General features: G+C 47.0%; 1 long non-coding RNA gene across 1 annotated transcript in view; it reads right to left on the reverse strand.

Moving 5' to 3' along the window:
* Positions 1–1,734: 1,734 nt before the first annotated feature.
* LOC139359904 (uncharacterized) overlaps positions 1,735–15,560 on the reverse strand; it is a 102,758-nt gene continuing 88,932 nt past the window's right edge. The window contains exons 2-3 of the long non-coding RNA XR_011616550.1: positions 15,334–15,499; positions 1,735–1,995 (exon numbers count right to left, since the gene is read on the reverse strand). This is a non-coding gene — a long non-coding RNA (uncharacterized lncRNA). The remainder of the gene's footprint in view (positions 1,996–15,333; positions 15,500–15,560) is intronic.

Below are 15,560 nucleotides of genomic sequence, written 5' to 3' on the forward strand. Positions count from 1 at the left end.
ATGGTACTTAATATTGGCATTGCAGGTCCAGTAAGGGAAAGGACTGATATTCAGTACTGGTGCTGGGACACCTGGTTTTGCATAATACATATATGTAAATAAAAATATATATGCCATCTAGGTTTGTGTAAGTATACTCTGTGATGTTTGTACAGTGACAAAATTGCATAAGGACTCATTTCTCAGAACATATCCCCATCATTAAGTGACATAAGACTGTGTCTGATAAGGGGTGCATATCTAGAAAATGTAAAGAACTTCTACAACTCAGTAACAAAAATTAAACAACCTGATTAAAAAACAGACAAACGACTTGAGTAGACATTTCCCCAGTGAAGACAGAAAGATACACAAATGGCCAATAAAGACGCTCATCGCCCCAGTCACTGGGAAAATGCAAATCAAAACCACAAGATGCCACGTTGTACCCATTAAGATGGCTACCATCAAAAAACCCCAGAAAACTGCAAGTGTTGACGGGAGTGTGGAGACATTGGAACCCTTGTGCATTGTCCGTGGGAACGTTCAATGGCGCAGCCACTATGGAAAACGGTATGATGATTCCTCAAAAAATTAAAAACAGAAATACAATATGATCCAGCAATCCCATTTCTGAGTATACACCCCAAAGAAATGAAATCAGGGTTTCAAAGAGATGTTGGTACAACCATGTCCACAGCAGCACGATTCACAATGGCCAAAAGGTAGACGTCACCCTGGTGTCCATTCACAAATGAACAGATAAACAAAATGTGGTATATATCCATTCAGTGAAATGTTATTCAGCCTTAAAAAGAAAAGAAATTCTGATACACGCCATGACATGGATGAAACTTGAAGATGTTATGCAAGGTAAAATAACCTGGTCACAAAAAGACAAATATTATATAATTGCATTTATACGAGGTATCTAAAGTAGTCAAATGCATAGAAACATAAAGTAGAATGGTGGTGACCAGCAGCTTAGGGGAGGGGTCACGGGAACTTATTGTTTAATGGGTATAGAGTTTCTATTTTGCAAGATGCAAAAGTTCTGGAGATCTGACTCACAATGATGTAAATATACTTAACACAACTGAACTGTGCACTTAAAAGTGGTTAATTTTCATGTTACATGTATTTTACCACAATTTAAAACATTGTCAAGGTCATCGAAAACAAGGAAAGTGTGATAAATTGTCACAGCCAAGAGGAACCTAAAGATATGTGACAATGTGAGGCCGAAGTGGGCAGATCACTTGAGGCCAGGAGTTTGAGACCAGCCTGGCCAACATGGCAAAATCCCATCTCTACTAAAAATACAAAAATCAGCCAGGTGTGGTGGTGGGCGTGTGTAATCCCAGCTACTCGGGGGGCTGAGGAGGGAGAATCACTTGAACCTGAGAGGCAGAGGTTGCAGTGAGCCGAGATTGCTCCACTGCACTCCAGTCTAGGGTACAGAGCAAGACTTCATCTCAAAAAAAGGAAAAAAAAAGAGAGAGATGTGACAACACGATGTCCTAGAGTATCCTGATGGGACCTGGAACACAAACAGGGCATTAGGTAAACTAAGGCAATGTGAATAAAGTAGGGACTTCAGTTAATAATGATATATCAATATTGGTGCATTAATTATAACAAATGTATCCTATTAGTAGATGATGTTAATAACAGTAGAAATTGGAAATGGGTTACATGGAAACTCTGTATTACCTTCACAATTTTTCTGTAAATCTAAAAGGTCCTACAAAAGAAGGTCTATTTAAAAAGAATAGCTTAGGTCTTCCCCTCAAGGAACGTAGTGGCTGGTGGCATGAACTGGGAGTCTCCTGAGTTCAAACCCCGGCTCCACCACTACCCGGTTGTGGGCCCTTCGGGAGTGAAGTCACCTCCAGATGGTCAGTTTCTTCCTCTGGAAACTGAGGATAATCCTAGGATCTACCTCATGGGGGCGCTGTGAGGATTGACTGCAAAGGGCGCGGCACCACTCCTGGCTGGTAGTAGATGCTGCTATTCCTGCAAGTTAGAAATAAAAGCAATAATAGAGTGGTTGAGAGTGTGCATTTTGGAGGAAGGCAGTCTGGATTCAAACTGTGGTTCTTTCAGTGACTATAAAATCTTGGACAAGTTGCTGGGCGTGAACCTCAGTTTACTTATCTATAAAATGGGATGCATGAGGCCTCCCCCAAAGGTGGTTGGAAGGATTGAAAGCTCAAGCCGCAAAGCCCCAGCACGATGTGTGTGCACGGGAAGCCCTTGATCAGCAGGAAATGTGCAAGGAAGAGTTGAGGAAGAGCAAATACAACTGCCTGGGCAGCTGGGCGTGGTGGCTCACGCCTGTAATCCCAGCACTTTGGGAGGCTGAGGTGGGCGGATCACGAGGTCATGAGATCGAGACCATCCTGGTCAACATGGTGAAACCCCGTCTGTACTAAAAATATAAAAATTAGCTGGGTGTGGTGGCGCGTGCCTGTAATGACCGCTACTTGGGAGGCTGAGGCAGGAGAATCACTTGAACCAGGGAGTCGGAGGTTACGGTGAGCCAGGATGGTGCCACTGCACTCCAGTCTGGCAACAGAGTGAAACTCCATCTCAAAAAACAACAACCTGCCTGGGTGTCTGAGAAGGCTTCCCTGAGGGGGTCACAGAGAGGCGCTTGCCCTGGTTTTTGCACTGAGGGTGTTGAGAGGCCGACCTCACAGTCCTCCAGAGACCTGTGGGACCTCCTCCTGGGCCCCAGGGTTCTCCCAGGTCCCTAGCATTGGAACATAGCCTCCGTCTGCTGCTTAGCCACTGTTCTGTCTGAACTGTGATTAGGCCCTTATCTCAGCCAGCTTTGCCCTGCTTGGCTGCCTGTCACATTCAATTCCTTGCCAGGGCATTCATCCTGCCCTGGTCGTGTGTGTCCCCAAGCACAAGGTTCCGGAACATGGGGCCTGGTCTTGATCTTCCTCAGTTCCCACAATCCCAAGCATGGTGTCTGGAACACAGCAGTGTCTCAGTACATGGCGGCTGAAGAGAATAAAATTAGTGAGAAACTAACTTCCAGCCCTTGCTGTAGTTGGATTCTGAGGCACTGAGAAACACCCACACACTTTCCCCTTTAAAAATACCTTCTCTCTCTGGACTCTCTTTAGCCCCAAATTCTATGATTAGAGCTTCATTTCTTTGGCTTCAGCCAAATCTGGACCCTGTACCTGATAAAAATGCAACATCCTATATCGGTCAGATTCCAGTGGGAAACAGAAGGCGCACTCAAAAACTCAACCGGGTTTAAATGGGTGGGGGGAAGAAAAAATAATAAAAATTAGTAAAAGAACTATTTACAGTGAGATGGATGGGACTAAAGGAATCTGCAGAGACAGTGAGGCATCCCTGGCCTTGCAACAGCAGGAAGCTGTTAGCACCCAGGGGCAGAAGAGTTCAAGGGCGCCCGGGAGAACTGCGCTATGGAGGAGCCGCCTTGAGGGGGATGGAGGCTGTGGAGACATACCCATTGCCCCCTATCCAGGCTGAAGCAGGTGGGAAATATCTCAATGGTGGTCTCCTCTTGCCCTCAGATCTCCTGGCAGAGCCCCCTATTGACTGAACCCAACAGGAAGCCAGAGGGTGAGGAGGTCCCCAAAGGTCAGCCTCCCAGGGTCAGAGAAGAGCAGAAAATAGATCTGGGGTTGGAAGAGGGGAACAAACCAAGAATAACAAGGCTTCAGAGGTGATGTAATTCCATCTTATCAATCATTTACAATTCAGTGCAGATAAGGACATCAGATCTAAACTAGCCGGGCGAGGTGGCGGGCGCCTGTAGTCCCAGCTACTGGGGAGGCTGAGGCAGGAGAATGGCGTAAACCCGGGAGGCGGGCTTGCAGTGAGCTGAGCTCCGGCCACTGCACTCCAGCCTGGGCGGCAGAGCGAGACTCCGTCTCCAAAAAAAAAAAAAAAAAAAAAGACATCAGATCTGATATGGTTTGACTGTGTCCCCACCTGAATCTCATCTTGAATTGTAGCTCCCGAAATTCCCACCTGTCATGGGGAGGGACCTGGTGGGAGGTAATTGAATCACGGGGTGGGTCTTTCTTGTGCTGTTCTTTGCCCTGCAGTTCTGGTGAATAAGCCTCACAGGATCTAAGGGTTATATAAAGGGTTTCCCCTTGCGCTTGGTTGTTATTCTCTCTTTTGCCTGCTGCCGTGTAAGACGCCCCTTTGCTCTTCCTTCCCGTTCCGCCATGATTGGGAGGCCTCCCTAGCCATGTGGAACTGTGAGTCAATTAAACTTCTTTCCTTTATAATTACCCAGTCTTGGGTGTGGCTTTCTCAGCAGTGTGAGAACAGACTAATACAGATCCTGTGAGGAAGAGAGGCAAAGGAGATTGGGGACCAGGGTCCTGAAGAGTTACAATGAACAGAGTGTCACTGACTGGAGAAAAGGTGCCTCCCCTCCTCCACCTCCCCCAAAACAAAGACAAACCTTGCCTGTTTCTAGTGGTGGCTCTGGAATTTCCTTATGGGGAAGATCTGAGGGTGGCATCTGGATGACAGGGAAGCCACCACTGCGTAGCAAACCTGGGGTGTCACTTAGATTTGAGTAGCATGGGTGGAGGGTACTGAGGAGGATTAGTAGGACCACTAAGTCTCTTCCCCACTTCAACCATCTCTTCCCCTCCTCCTCCCACTAGCCCCGGCTCCGAAACAAAGCTTTCTCATTTCAAGACTTCTTGGAGCTGAAGTGATCTGTGATTGTGAGTCCTGGGAGACGTCCCTGACCACGGGAGCTCCCTCACCAAACCTCCCTTAGGACCAGTGGACACACTTTGTGGGAACAGCAGGGATGAGGCCAATTGTCTTTAAACCTGGTCCTGGGAAGGAGGAGGAAAAACGGGAGCAGTGGCTGGCTGAGGCTGCGTGAGTGACTTCCGGAAGATGAGGCAGAGGGAGGGAGGGATTCCTAGTGTGGAATGAGCCTCTCTTGTGGGTGGAGACAGGTCGGGATCATCTAGGGTCTCGCTACTCAAAGTGGGGTCTGGGGACCGGGAGTGTTGGCATCCCCAGCAAGCTCACTGGAAATGAAGACTGTCAGGCCCTCACCCCCGCATTGCCTGAATCAGGATTTGCAGTTCTTTGCAAGCTCCTCATGAGTTTCTTATGCATGTTAGAGTTTGAGAAGCACCCACTGCAGCGCCGCCTGCTCAGGTGAGCCTGTCTGCTCATTTCCCCTCTTGCACACCTGAGCTTTTTTTTCCCCCCCCAGAGACTTCTTCATTCCAGAAGGTCACTCAACAAACACTGAATCCATGCCTATCTCTGGAGATACAGATGTTAATAACAGAGAATTGAATAGGAAACTTCAACTCAGTGTGGGAAATGCTAACATAAGGATGGGAGTGTGGATCAGATAAGCAGGACAGGGGAAGGGCCCCCAACCTACAGTGGGGGTAGGGTGGCCAGGGAAAGCTCCCTGGAGCTTGGCCCTCTCCCTTCCTCCTGCCAGATCTTCCTTCCCAGACCCCACCCTGCGGCTCCTGCCAGCACTGCGCACTGGACCTGCACTCCCCTTCCCCAATTATTTCACTGTGTGTGTGATTGGGTTTCATGTCACCAACTCAACTGTTTTCTGATATCTTCTCATTCTAACACCTAGTAGCCCCTGAATTCTACATACGATGAATTGATGAGTGAATGAATGAGATTAAGTGCACCAGGTAACGATGAGACCCACTCCTTTTTCCCCATCATCTATCAGTCTGTGCTGTGCAGACCCCCCTTATCCATCTCTTTCTGTCTATGTACGATTTTTTTTTTTTTTTTTTTTTTGAGACGGAGTCTCGCTCTGTCGCCCAGGCTGGAGTGCAGTGGCCAGATCTCAGCTCACTGCAAGCTCCGCCTTCCGGGTTTACGCCATTCTCCTGCCTCAGCCTCCTGTGTAGCTGGGACTACAGGCGCCCGCCACCTCGCCCAGCTAGTTTTTTGTATTTTTTAGTAGAGACGGGGTTTCACCGTGTTAGCCAGGATGGTCTTGATCTCCTGACCTCGTCATCCGCCCGTCTCGGCCTCCCAAAGTGCTGGGATTACAGGCTTGAGCCACCGCGCCCGGCTATGTACGATTTTTAAAATACGAGTGTTTATTTCTTCATCAATAGGGTTTTAGAAGCAGCAGGTAGAGTGGGCTAGGAGACCTAACATAAGGAAGTGGTTAGGAGCCTAGACTCAAGCCAGATGCCTGGGTTCAAATCCTGGCTTCCTTTTTTACCAGGTGAGTGACTTTGGGCATGCCTCTATGCCTCAATTTCCATATCTGTCAAATGGGAATATTAACAGTACTATGCTCATAGGAGATTATTGGGCGGATTCCATGAGTTGCTGTCTGTAAAGCACATGGGACAGTGTTTGGTAAGCACTAAAAAAATGTTGGCCAGGTGCGGTGGCTCATGCCTGTAATCCCAGATCTTTGGGAAGCTGAGGCGGGCAGATCACTTGAGACCAAGAGTTTGAGACCAGCCTGGGCAACATAGCAACACCCAGTATCTACAAAAAAGTACAAAAATTGGCCGGGCGCGGTGGCTCAAGCCTGTAATCCCAGCACTTTGGGAGGCCGAGACGGGCGGATCACGAGGTCAGGAGATCGAGACCATCCTGGCTAACACGGTGAAACCCCGTCTCTACTAAAAAACACACACACACAAAAACTAGTCAGGCGAGGTGGTGGGCGCCTGTAGTCCCAGCTACTTGGGAGGCTGAGGCAGGAGAATGGCGTAAACCCGGGAGGCGGAGCTTGCAGTGAGCTGAGATCTGGCCACTGCACTCCAGCCTGGGTGACAGAGCAAGACTCCATTTCAAAAAAAAAAAAAAAAAAAAAAAAAAAGTACAAAAATTAGCCAGGTATGGTAGTGCATGTCTGTAGTTCCAGCTACTTAGGAGGCTGGGGTGGGAGGATGGCTTGAGTCTGGGAGGTCAAGGCTCCAGTGAGCTGTGATTGTGCCACTGCATTTCAGCCTGAGTGACAGAGACCCCATCTTAAAAAAAAAAAAAAAAAAAAAAAAGAAAAAAAATGTTTGCTGTCAAGAATTTGCTATGGGGCTGAGTGCAGTGTTTCATGCCTGCAATCCCACGCCTTGGGGAGGCCAAAGCAGGTGAATCGTCTGAGGTCAGGAGTTCAAGACCAGCCTGGCCCACATAGTGAAACCTCATCTTTGATAAAAATATAAAAATTAGCTGGGTGTGGTGACACGTGCCTGTAGTCCCAGCTACTTGGGAGGCTGAGGCAGGAGAATCGCTTGAACCCGAGAGATGGAGGTTGCAGTGAGCCAAGATTGCACCATTGCACTCCAGCCTGGGTGACAAGAGCGAAACTCTGTCTCAAGAGAAAAGAAAGAATTTGCTATGGGCTAGGGCCTGAGATTCATTTGCCTGATGGCTGGGAATGAGGAGGGCGGAGAATATCATCTGTGAATAGTGTCCAGCTGATCTGACCCCTACACACCTGAGAGGAAGAGAAAGGGCTTTGTCCCCGGGAGGGGGCTGTGTGGGCTATGAGCTTGCCTGCGGCCATTAGAGTCCAGTAACCACTTTCATGGGAACTAGAAAGGCCTTCTTCTCCCATTGTGCTCATCTCCTTGGGGGCTCTGTGATTGCTTCTCTTATCTGGGATCTCCCTGACCTCCTCCTCTTTGAAGCCCCTGGGCCTGGCGCCCTTTCCACTTCCTCTCACTGCTAATTGGAAGGCAGCAGGTTGGCTCCCACAATGGTGATACTCAGTCTTGGCTGGCATTGAAACTGTTTTATAGACTTCATATTTTGTGAGTTCTGAAGGCCAAAGGGCCTGTGTGTTGCTCTTGGGTGTTCTCTGGGCCTTGGCCGGAGGATCTGTTTCTTACGTTCATGGAGCTCTCATCTGCCTCTTCCACATCCGCTGGACTAGGAATCAGGGTGGGTGCCCAAACCTCTGATGCTGTGGCATCATGGGGAGGGGTTTTCTAACTCACACAAAGATATTTGGTTAATTCCACAGCTCTGAGATGTTCTTGGTAACTTGGGGGTTTTGTACCATGGTGTTCTGGCCAGGCTGCTTCTGATCTGGAGGGAAAAGGAGAGATTTCTGCCTTTTGGCCCAGGGCCCAACTCCACAGAAAGATGTAGTCAAAGAGCAAGACGGCCTAGCCTGAGACATCGCGGGGAGCCACTGAGATGTCCCCAGATCAGAGGTAGGGGTGAAACAAGTAGAGACTGACTGAGGGGCTGACCCTGGGGTCACAAGGACAATGTAAAGTTTTGGTAGTGCTGGGGTTCCTAACAGCTGCCAGGAGATGCTGTCAACTCAGACAGTGGTCACCTCCAGCTCCCAAGACACAGCGGCAGCATGGCCATGCCGGGAACCATCTGACCTCAACCTCTACTTACCATTCCACATTCCATGAAGCAATGATGACACCACGACCTCTCCTGTCCTGTCCTTGACAGAAGACCCTCAGCAGTTCCCTTTTATTTCTTAATTTTTTTATTAAATTAAATGGAGATTGTCTTGCTATATTGCCCAGGCTGGTCTCAAATTCCTGGCCTCAAGCGATCCTTCCGCCTCTGCCTCCAAAAGTGCTGAGATTACAGGTGTGAGCCACTGCGCCTGGCCTCCTTTCATTTTTTTAAAAACTTTTTATTTTGAAAAATTTCAAATTTACACAAAAGCAGCAAACAGAATACTATAAGGAATTCCTGTATACCTTTCACTCAGATGCGTTAATAACATCCTGTTGCATTTGTTTTCTCTCTTCCTTTTTTTTTTTTTTTTTTTTTTCCTTGAGATGGAGTTTCACTTTGTCACCTAGGCTGGAGTGTAGGGGCGCAATCTCGGCCCACCACAACTTTTGCCTACTAGGTTCGAGCGATTCTCCTGGCTCAGCCTCCTGAGTAGCTGGGATTACATGCATGCGCCACCACGCCTAGCTAATTTTTGTGTTTTTAGTAGAGACAGGGTTTCACCAAGTTGGCCAGGCTGGTCTCGAACTCCTGGCCTCAAGCAATCCACCCACCTCGGCCTCCCAAAGTGCTAGGATTACCTCTTTCTCTTCCTTTCTCCATAAACGTGTGTGTGTGTGTGTGTGTGTGTATACTTTTTTCCTGAACAACTTGACGACGGTTAAGTTGTGGACACATTTACCCCTTAATCTTTTAGTGTGTATTTCCTAAGAACAAATCTGTTTTATTATATGACCAAAATATAATTAGAAAATGTAGGAAAGTTAGGCTGGGCGCGGTGGCTCACGCCTATAATCTCAGCACTTTGGGAGGCTGAAGGCAGGTGGATCACAAGGTCAGGAGTTCGAGACCAGCCTGGCCAACATGGTGAAACCCTGTCTTGACTAAAAATAAATTAGCCACACATGGTGGCGGGCACCTGTAATCCCAGCTATTCAGGAGGCTAAGGCAGCAGAATCACTTGAACCCGGGAGGCAGAGGTTGCAGTGAGCCGAGATTGTACCATTGCACTCCAGCTTCACGACAAGAGCAAGATTCCATCTCAAAAAAAAAGAAAAAGAAAAAGAAAAAGAAAATGTAGGAAAGTTAACCTTGATCCTGTTATCTAATACTGAATACTGTTATCTAATCTACAATTCATATGCCAAATTTCACCAATTTCCAATCATGTATCTTACAGCTATTTTCTCCCAGTCCAGGCTCCAATCAGGATGCGCGTTACATGTTGTTGTTGTCACAGGTGCTATTACTCTTCTTTCATCTAGAAGTGTTGCTCAATCTTTCTTTGTCTCTCATGTCCTTGGGAGTTTTCTAAATGAAAATAAATCTGAAAGCATTCTCGTGGCCGTGACTTCTCTAAATGCTAACTTGGGGGGGTAAAAAAAAAAAGGAAAGAAATATTTTTCAGTTCCTTGCCTTTGAAGCCTCTGGACAGGTGGGTTTGACAACATCTATTTTGGTCATGCCTGGGCAGTTCTGGCTTATCCATCTACACTAGTTTCAAACGATCCTGGGATTTGCTCTTGGGTACACAGTAGATGCTTAATAAGTAACTTGCTGATGTGCCAGGAGAGAAAGTGGATTGGACCACTGGGTGGAATAACTCAAATGACATTCCAGGAAGGTTTTGCTGCTGTAGATAGAGAGACAAAGGGCTGGCTCTTTCAGGCTGTGTCAGCCCAAGGGCAACATGCAGACTCAGACTTCATTATCTTATTTCTATTACGTAGTGCACTAAGGTTCTCTTTCTCCTCAAATTCCCCAGCAGGAGAGTTAGGACTTTCCACTGCATGCTGTTCAATTCACCAAGAAGAGGAAGTAAACCACAGATCCTGACAGATCCTGCTGTCAGGACTTGGCCAGTTTTGAGACATGATTAAAAAAATTCTTTATTTTTATTTTTAAAAAATAGAGATGGAGTCTCTATGTTTCCCGACTGGTCTTGAACTCCTGGGCTCAAGTGATCCTTCTGCCTCGACCTCCCAAAGAGCTGGGATTACAGGCGCTCAGCAGACATATAATTTTTGATCTCCAGTCTGGGGTGCATACATTGGATTATCTCCTCAGGAATAAGAGAACAGAGCCTTGAAATCAACCTATTTGAAATCAGCCAGGCTTCAGGATGATCCCTGTCTACGGCCATAGCACCCTGAACGCATCTGATCTGATCTCATCTTTTCTTTTCTTCCTTTTTTTTTGAGACGGAGTCTCACTCTGTCACCCAGGAGTGCAGTGGTGCAATCTCGGCTCACTGCAACCTCCACCTCCCTGATATGAGTGATTCTCCTGCCTCAGCCTAAAGTAGCTGGGACAACAGGTGCCTGCCACCACACCCAGCTAATTTTTTGTATTTTTAGTAGAGATGGGGTTTCACTGTGTTAACCAGGAGGTCTCAATCTCCTGACCTCGTGATCTGCCTGCCTCAGCCTCCCAAAGTGCTGGGATTACAGGTGTGAGCCACTGCGCCTGGCCTGATCTCATCTTTTCTTGGAAGCTAAGCAAGGTTGGGCCAGTTTAACACTTGGATGGGACACCAAGATGGTCCCTGCTGATCCCTACCACCCCTGGTATCCACCTCTTCCTGTAGTCCCTTTCCTGTGAATCAGGGCTGGCATACATGAACAATACAATAGGGTGACAGTGACTGGGTGTGACATCTGCTACTTAGTCATAAAAGATAATGCAACTTCCACTCTCGTCTCTTGGCCAGCTTGTTTTGGAGGAAGCCACGTTCTTTGAGCATACTCAGGTGTCTATGTGGACAGGACCTGAGGCACCCAGCCAATAGCCGGCACCAACGTGCCAGCTATGTGAGTGAACCACCTTCGATGTGGATCCTCTAGCTCCAGGCCAAGCCTTTGGATCCTTGCCACCTTGACCAGCATCTAACTGCAGCCTCACGAGCAACCTGGAGGGCTTCAAACAACTGACCCTCAGAAACTGTGAGTGATAATAATTATTGTTATCTGCCAGGCATGGTGGCTCACTCCTGTAATCCCAGCACTTTGGGAGACCAAGGCAGGTGGATCACCTGAGGTCAGGAGTTTGAGACCAGTCTGACCAACATGGAGAAACCCCATCTCTACTAAAAATACAAAATTAGATGGGCATGGTGGCGGGCGCCTGTAATCCCAGCTACTCAGGAGGCTGAGGCAGGAAAATTGCTTGAACCCGGAAGGCAGAGATTGCAGTGAGCCGAGATTGCACCACTGCACTCCAGCCTGGGCAATAAGAGTGAAACTCCATCTCAAAAAAATATTATTATTATTATTATTATTGTTATCTTAAGCCATAAAGTTTTGGAGCAATTTTCTACACAGCAGTAGGTAATTAATATGATTCTCTTGAAAAGTATAAAGAGAGGTCGGGCATGGTGACTCATGTCAATAATCCCAGCACTTTGGGAGGCTGAGGCAGGCAGATTGCTTGAGGTCAGGAGTTCGAGGCCAGCCTGGCCAACATGGTGAAACCCCATCTCTACTAAAAATACAAACATTAGCCACATGTGGTGGTCCATGCCTGTAATCTCAGTTACTCGGGAGGCCGAGACAGGAGAATCACTTGAACCTGGGAGGTGGAGGTTACAGTGAGCCAAGATCGTGCCACTGCACTCCAGCCTGGAAGACAGAGCGAGATTCTGTCTCAAAAAGAAAAAGAAAAAAAAAAAAGAAAAGTATAAAGAGGCACATGACCCAGAAATTTAACTCCTAGGCATATGCCCAAGAGAAATGAAAACTTGTCAGCCAGGTGCAACGGCTCACGCCTGTAATCCCAGCACTTTGGGAGGCCAAGGGCAGGCGGATCACGAGGTCAGGAGTTCCAGACCAGCCTGACCAACATGGTGAAACCCTATCTCTACTAAAATACAAAAATTAGCTGGGTGTGGTGGTGTGCACCTGTAATCCCAGCTACTTGGGAAGTTGAGGCAGGAGAATCGCTTGAACCCGGGAGGCAGAGGTTGCATTGAGCCAAGATTGTGCTACTGCACTCTTGCCTGGGTGACAGAGTGAGACTCCATCTCCAAAAAAAAAAAAAAAAAAGAAATTGTCCACACCAAAACTTGTACCTGAATGTTCATAGCAACATTATTCATAATAGCCAAAAAATGAAAACAACCCAAATGTCCATCAGCTGATGAATGAATAAAGGAGATGCGGGGCCAGGTGCAGTGACTCCAGGAGACCAGTCTGAGCAACACAGTGAGATCCCATCTCTACAAAAAATACAAAAATTAGTCAGATGTGGTGCCTGTAGTCCCAGCTACTTGGGAGGCTGAGAGAGAAGGATTGCTTGAGTCTGGGAGTTTGAGGTGGCAGTGAGCTGTGATCACGCCACTGTACTCTAGCCCAGGGGGGAAAAAAGGCGGCCAGGCACGGTGGCTCATGCCTGTAATCTCAGCACTTTGGGAGGCTGAGGTGGGCGGATCACTTGAGCTTGAGTTCAAGACCAGACTGGCAACATGGTGAAACCCCGTCTCCACAAAAAAATACAAAAATTGGCTGAGTGTGGTGACTCACGCCTGTAATCCCAGCACTTTGGGAGGCTGAGGCGGGTGGATCACCTGACGTCAGGAGTTCGAGACCAGCCTGGCCAACAGGGTGAAACCCTGTCTCTACTAAAAATACAAAAATTAGCCGGTCGTGGTAGTGCGTGCCTGTAGTCCTAGCTAGCTACTCAGGAGACTGAGGCAGGAGAATCGCTTGAAACTAGGTTCAAGCTTGAACCTCAAGCGGAGGTTGCAGTGAGCCGAGATAGTGCCACTGTACGCCAGCCTGGGCAACAGAGCAAGACTGCATCTCAAAAAAAAAAAAGTACAACAATTAGCCAGGTGTGGTGATGCATGCCCTTGGTTCCAGCTACTCAGGAGGCTGAGGTGGGAGTATTGCTTGAGCCTGGAAAGTCAAGGCTGCAGTGAGCTGAGCTGCGATTGAGCCACTGTACTCCAGCCTGAGAGTGAGAATGAGATCATATGTCTAAATAATAATATTTTATTTTTCAGAATTAACTTTTATAATTTTAGAGACCAAGGATAATCGAGATAGCCTGTAACTATTTAGCATAAATAAAGGAGAGAACCATGAAGACTTGTTTTTTGTTCTGTTTTGTTTTGTTTTGAGATGGAGTCTCGCTCTGTCGCCCAGGCTGGAGTGCAGTGGCCGGATCTCAGCTCACTGCAAGCTCCGCCTCCTGGATTCACGCCATTTTCCTGCCTCAGCCTCCCGAGTAGCTGGGACTACAGGCGCCTGCCACCTCGCCCGGCTAGTTTTTTGTATTTTTTAGTAGAGACGGGGTTTCACCGTGTTAGCCAGGATGGTCTCGATCTCCTGACCTCGTGATCCTCCCGTCTCGGCCTCCCATAGTGCTGGGATTACAGGCTTGAGCCACCGTGCCCGGCCTTGTTTTTGTTTTAGACACAGGGTCTTGATCTGTCACTCAGGCTGGAGTGCAAAGGGATAATCAGCTCACTGCAGCCCCTAACTCCTGGGCTCAGGTGATCCTCCTGCCTCAGCCTCCCAAGTAGCAGGGACTACAAGTATGTGTCACCATATCCAGCTGATTTTTGTATTTTTTGTAGAGACAAGTTTTCCCTATGTTGCCCAGGCTGTTCTTGAGCTCCTGGCCTCAAGCAATTCTACTGCCTCAGGCTCCCAAAGTAATGAGATTCCAGGAGTGAACCACCATGCCTGTCCTATAAATTTTGTTTTAACCTTTAGTTAAGGTAAATTGTAGTCCCATTTTGTAGATGAGGAAAGTGAGACCGATAGATAATGAGTAACTTGCTCAGGTTGGTATGGGTAATACAACTGGGGTCCCCAGTACTGTTCCATGTGGCCTCTGCAGACACACAATAGTATTGAAGAAAAGGGGTGAAATATCTTATGAATGGCGCCATGCTGGCCATCTCCTGCCACAAAATATAAGATCTGAGATTTCATTATTCCATCCACTTGCAGCCCCAAATTAATAACAAATACATTAATGTGCATTATAACAAACAGTAAAAGTACTCAGATTCCTTGTATTTCTTAATCTTGCTCTTAGTCTCTTATGTCGAGATGAGGAAATTTAGGATCATTTTAATTGGTGAATTTTTTTTACTCTGGGATCCAGAAGTCTGTTAGAACTCCTATTTATAAAACTGCTAAGTGAACTATGCCAAGAATGTACCCAAACCCCTCACTTGGCTGTCATTAGTGTCACCAGTCAATGTTTTATTTTTATGTATGAAAAAAATGCTTTGCTATCATCAAAGTAGGCTGGGGGGATTTCTTTTGGTGGGGATGGGGGTGTAGCAAGGAAGATTGTAAAGAGGTACATAATGATGTTCTGGAATGGGACTAGGGTGAGGCAACTGCAAAATTTAGCATGTCCCAAACCCCACTATTAATCAAGATAAGTGCCATTTTTATGCAATATATTTAAAAATCAAAATTAATGCAAAAAAATCCATGATGAGCAAAACATCAACGTTTTCAGTAAAGGCAGGATCCAACAGGGCTAAGATGAGGGGGGTGGTGAGTGATGTGAGTCATGCAAATGCAAAGTCTGTCTTATTTAAAAGTTTGATATTTTGTTCATCAGAGATTTTTTTGCATTAACTTTGTTTTTTTACAGGGTATTAAAATATTATTTTGATTGCTGAGTTTTTGGGCACCCGCTTAAATTTTGCACTTGAGGCAAGTGTTTCATGTGCCTTACCTAGTCCTGGGTCTACAGATATGCACGAATCCTTCCTAGGCAAAGCTAGAAGCAGCCCCCATACCACCTGCCCGAGACATGCCCAGCTCTGGTGACCTGAGCAACATGAGTCTCAGGAAATGCTGTCTTTTCCTGGCATCACTGATGGTGAGAGGAAGCTTTTGTCACCTCTCTCTGTTGCGCCTTGTTTACCTCTTCATGGGGCACATGTGGCAGCATCTGGCTGGTAAGCAATTTTTCCAGGAGGTATCACGGATTAAGGAGACTCCATAGACCCAATGCCGGGGGAGTGGATCTTCTTGCCAAGTCTTCACATTCCTTGGCTGAAAAGTAAGATGTCTGAAAGGCCTATGGAAACCTAAACAATTAAAAGTACACATTAAGCACTTAATAATGCTTGTCAATTTTTTAAAAATCGA

The sequence above is a fragment of the Macaca nemestrina genome, chromosome 18 (genome assembly GCF_043159975.1).
Source record: "Macaca nemestrina isolate mMacNem1 chromosome 18, mMacNem.hap1, whole genome shotgun sequence".
NCBI lineage: Eukaryota > Metazoa > Chordata > Mammalia > Primates > Cercopithecidae > Macaca > Macaca nemestrina.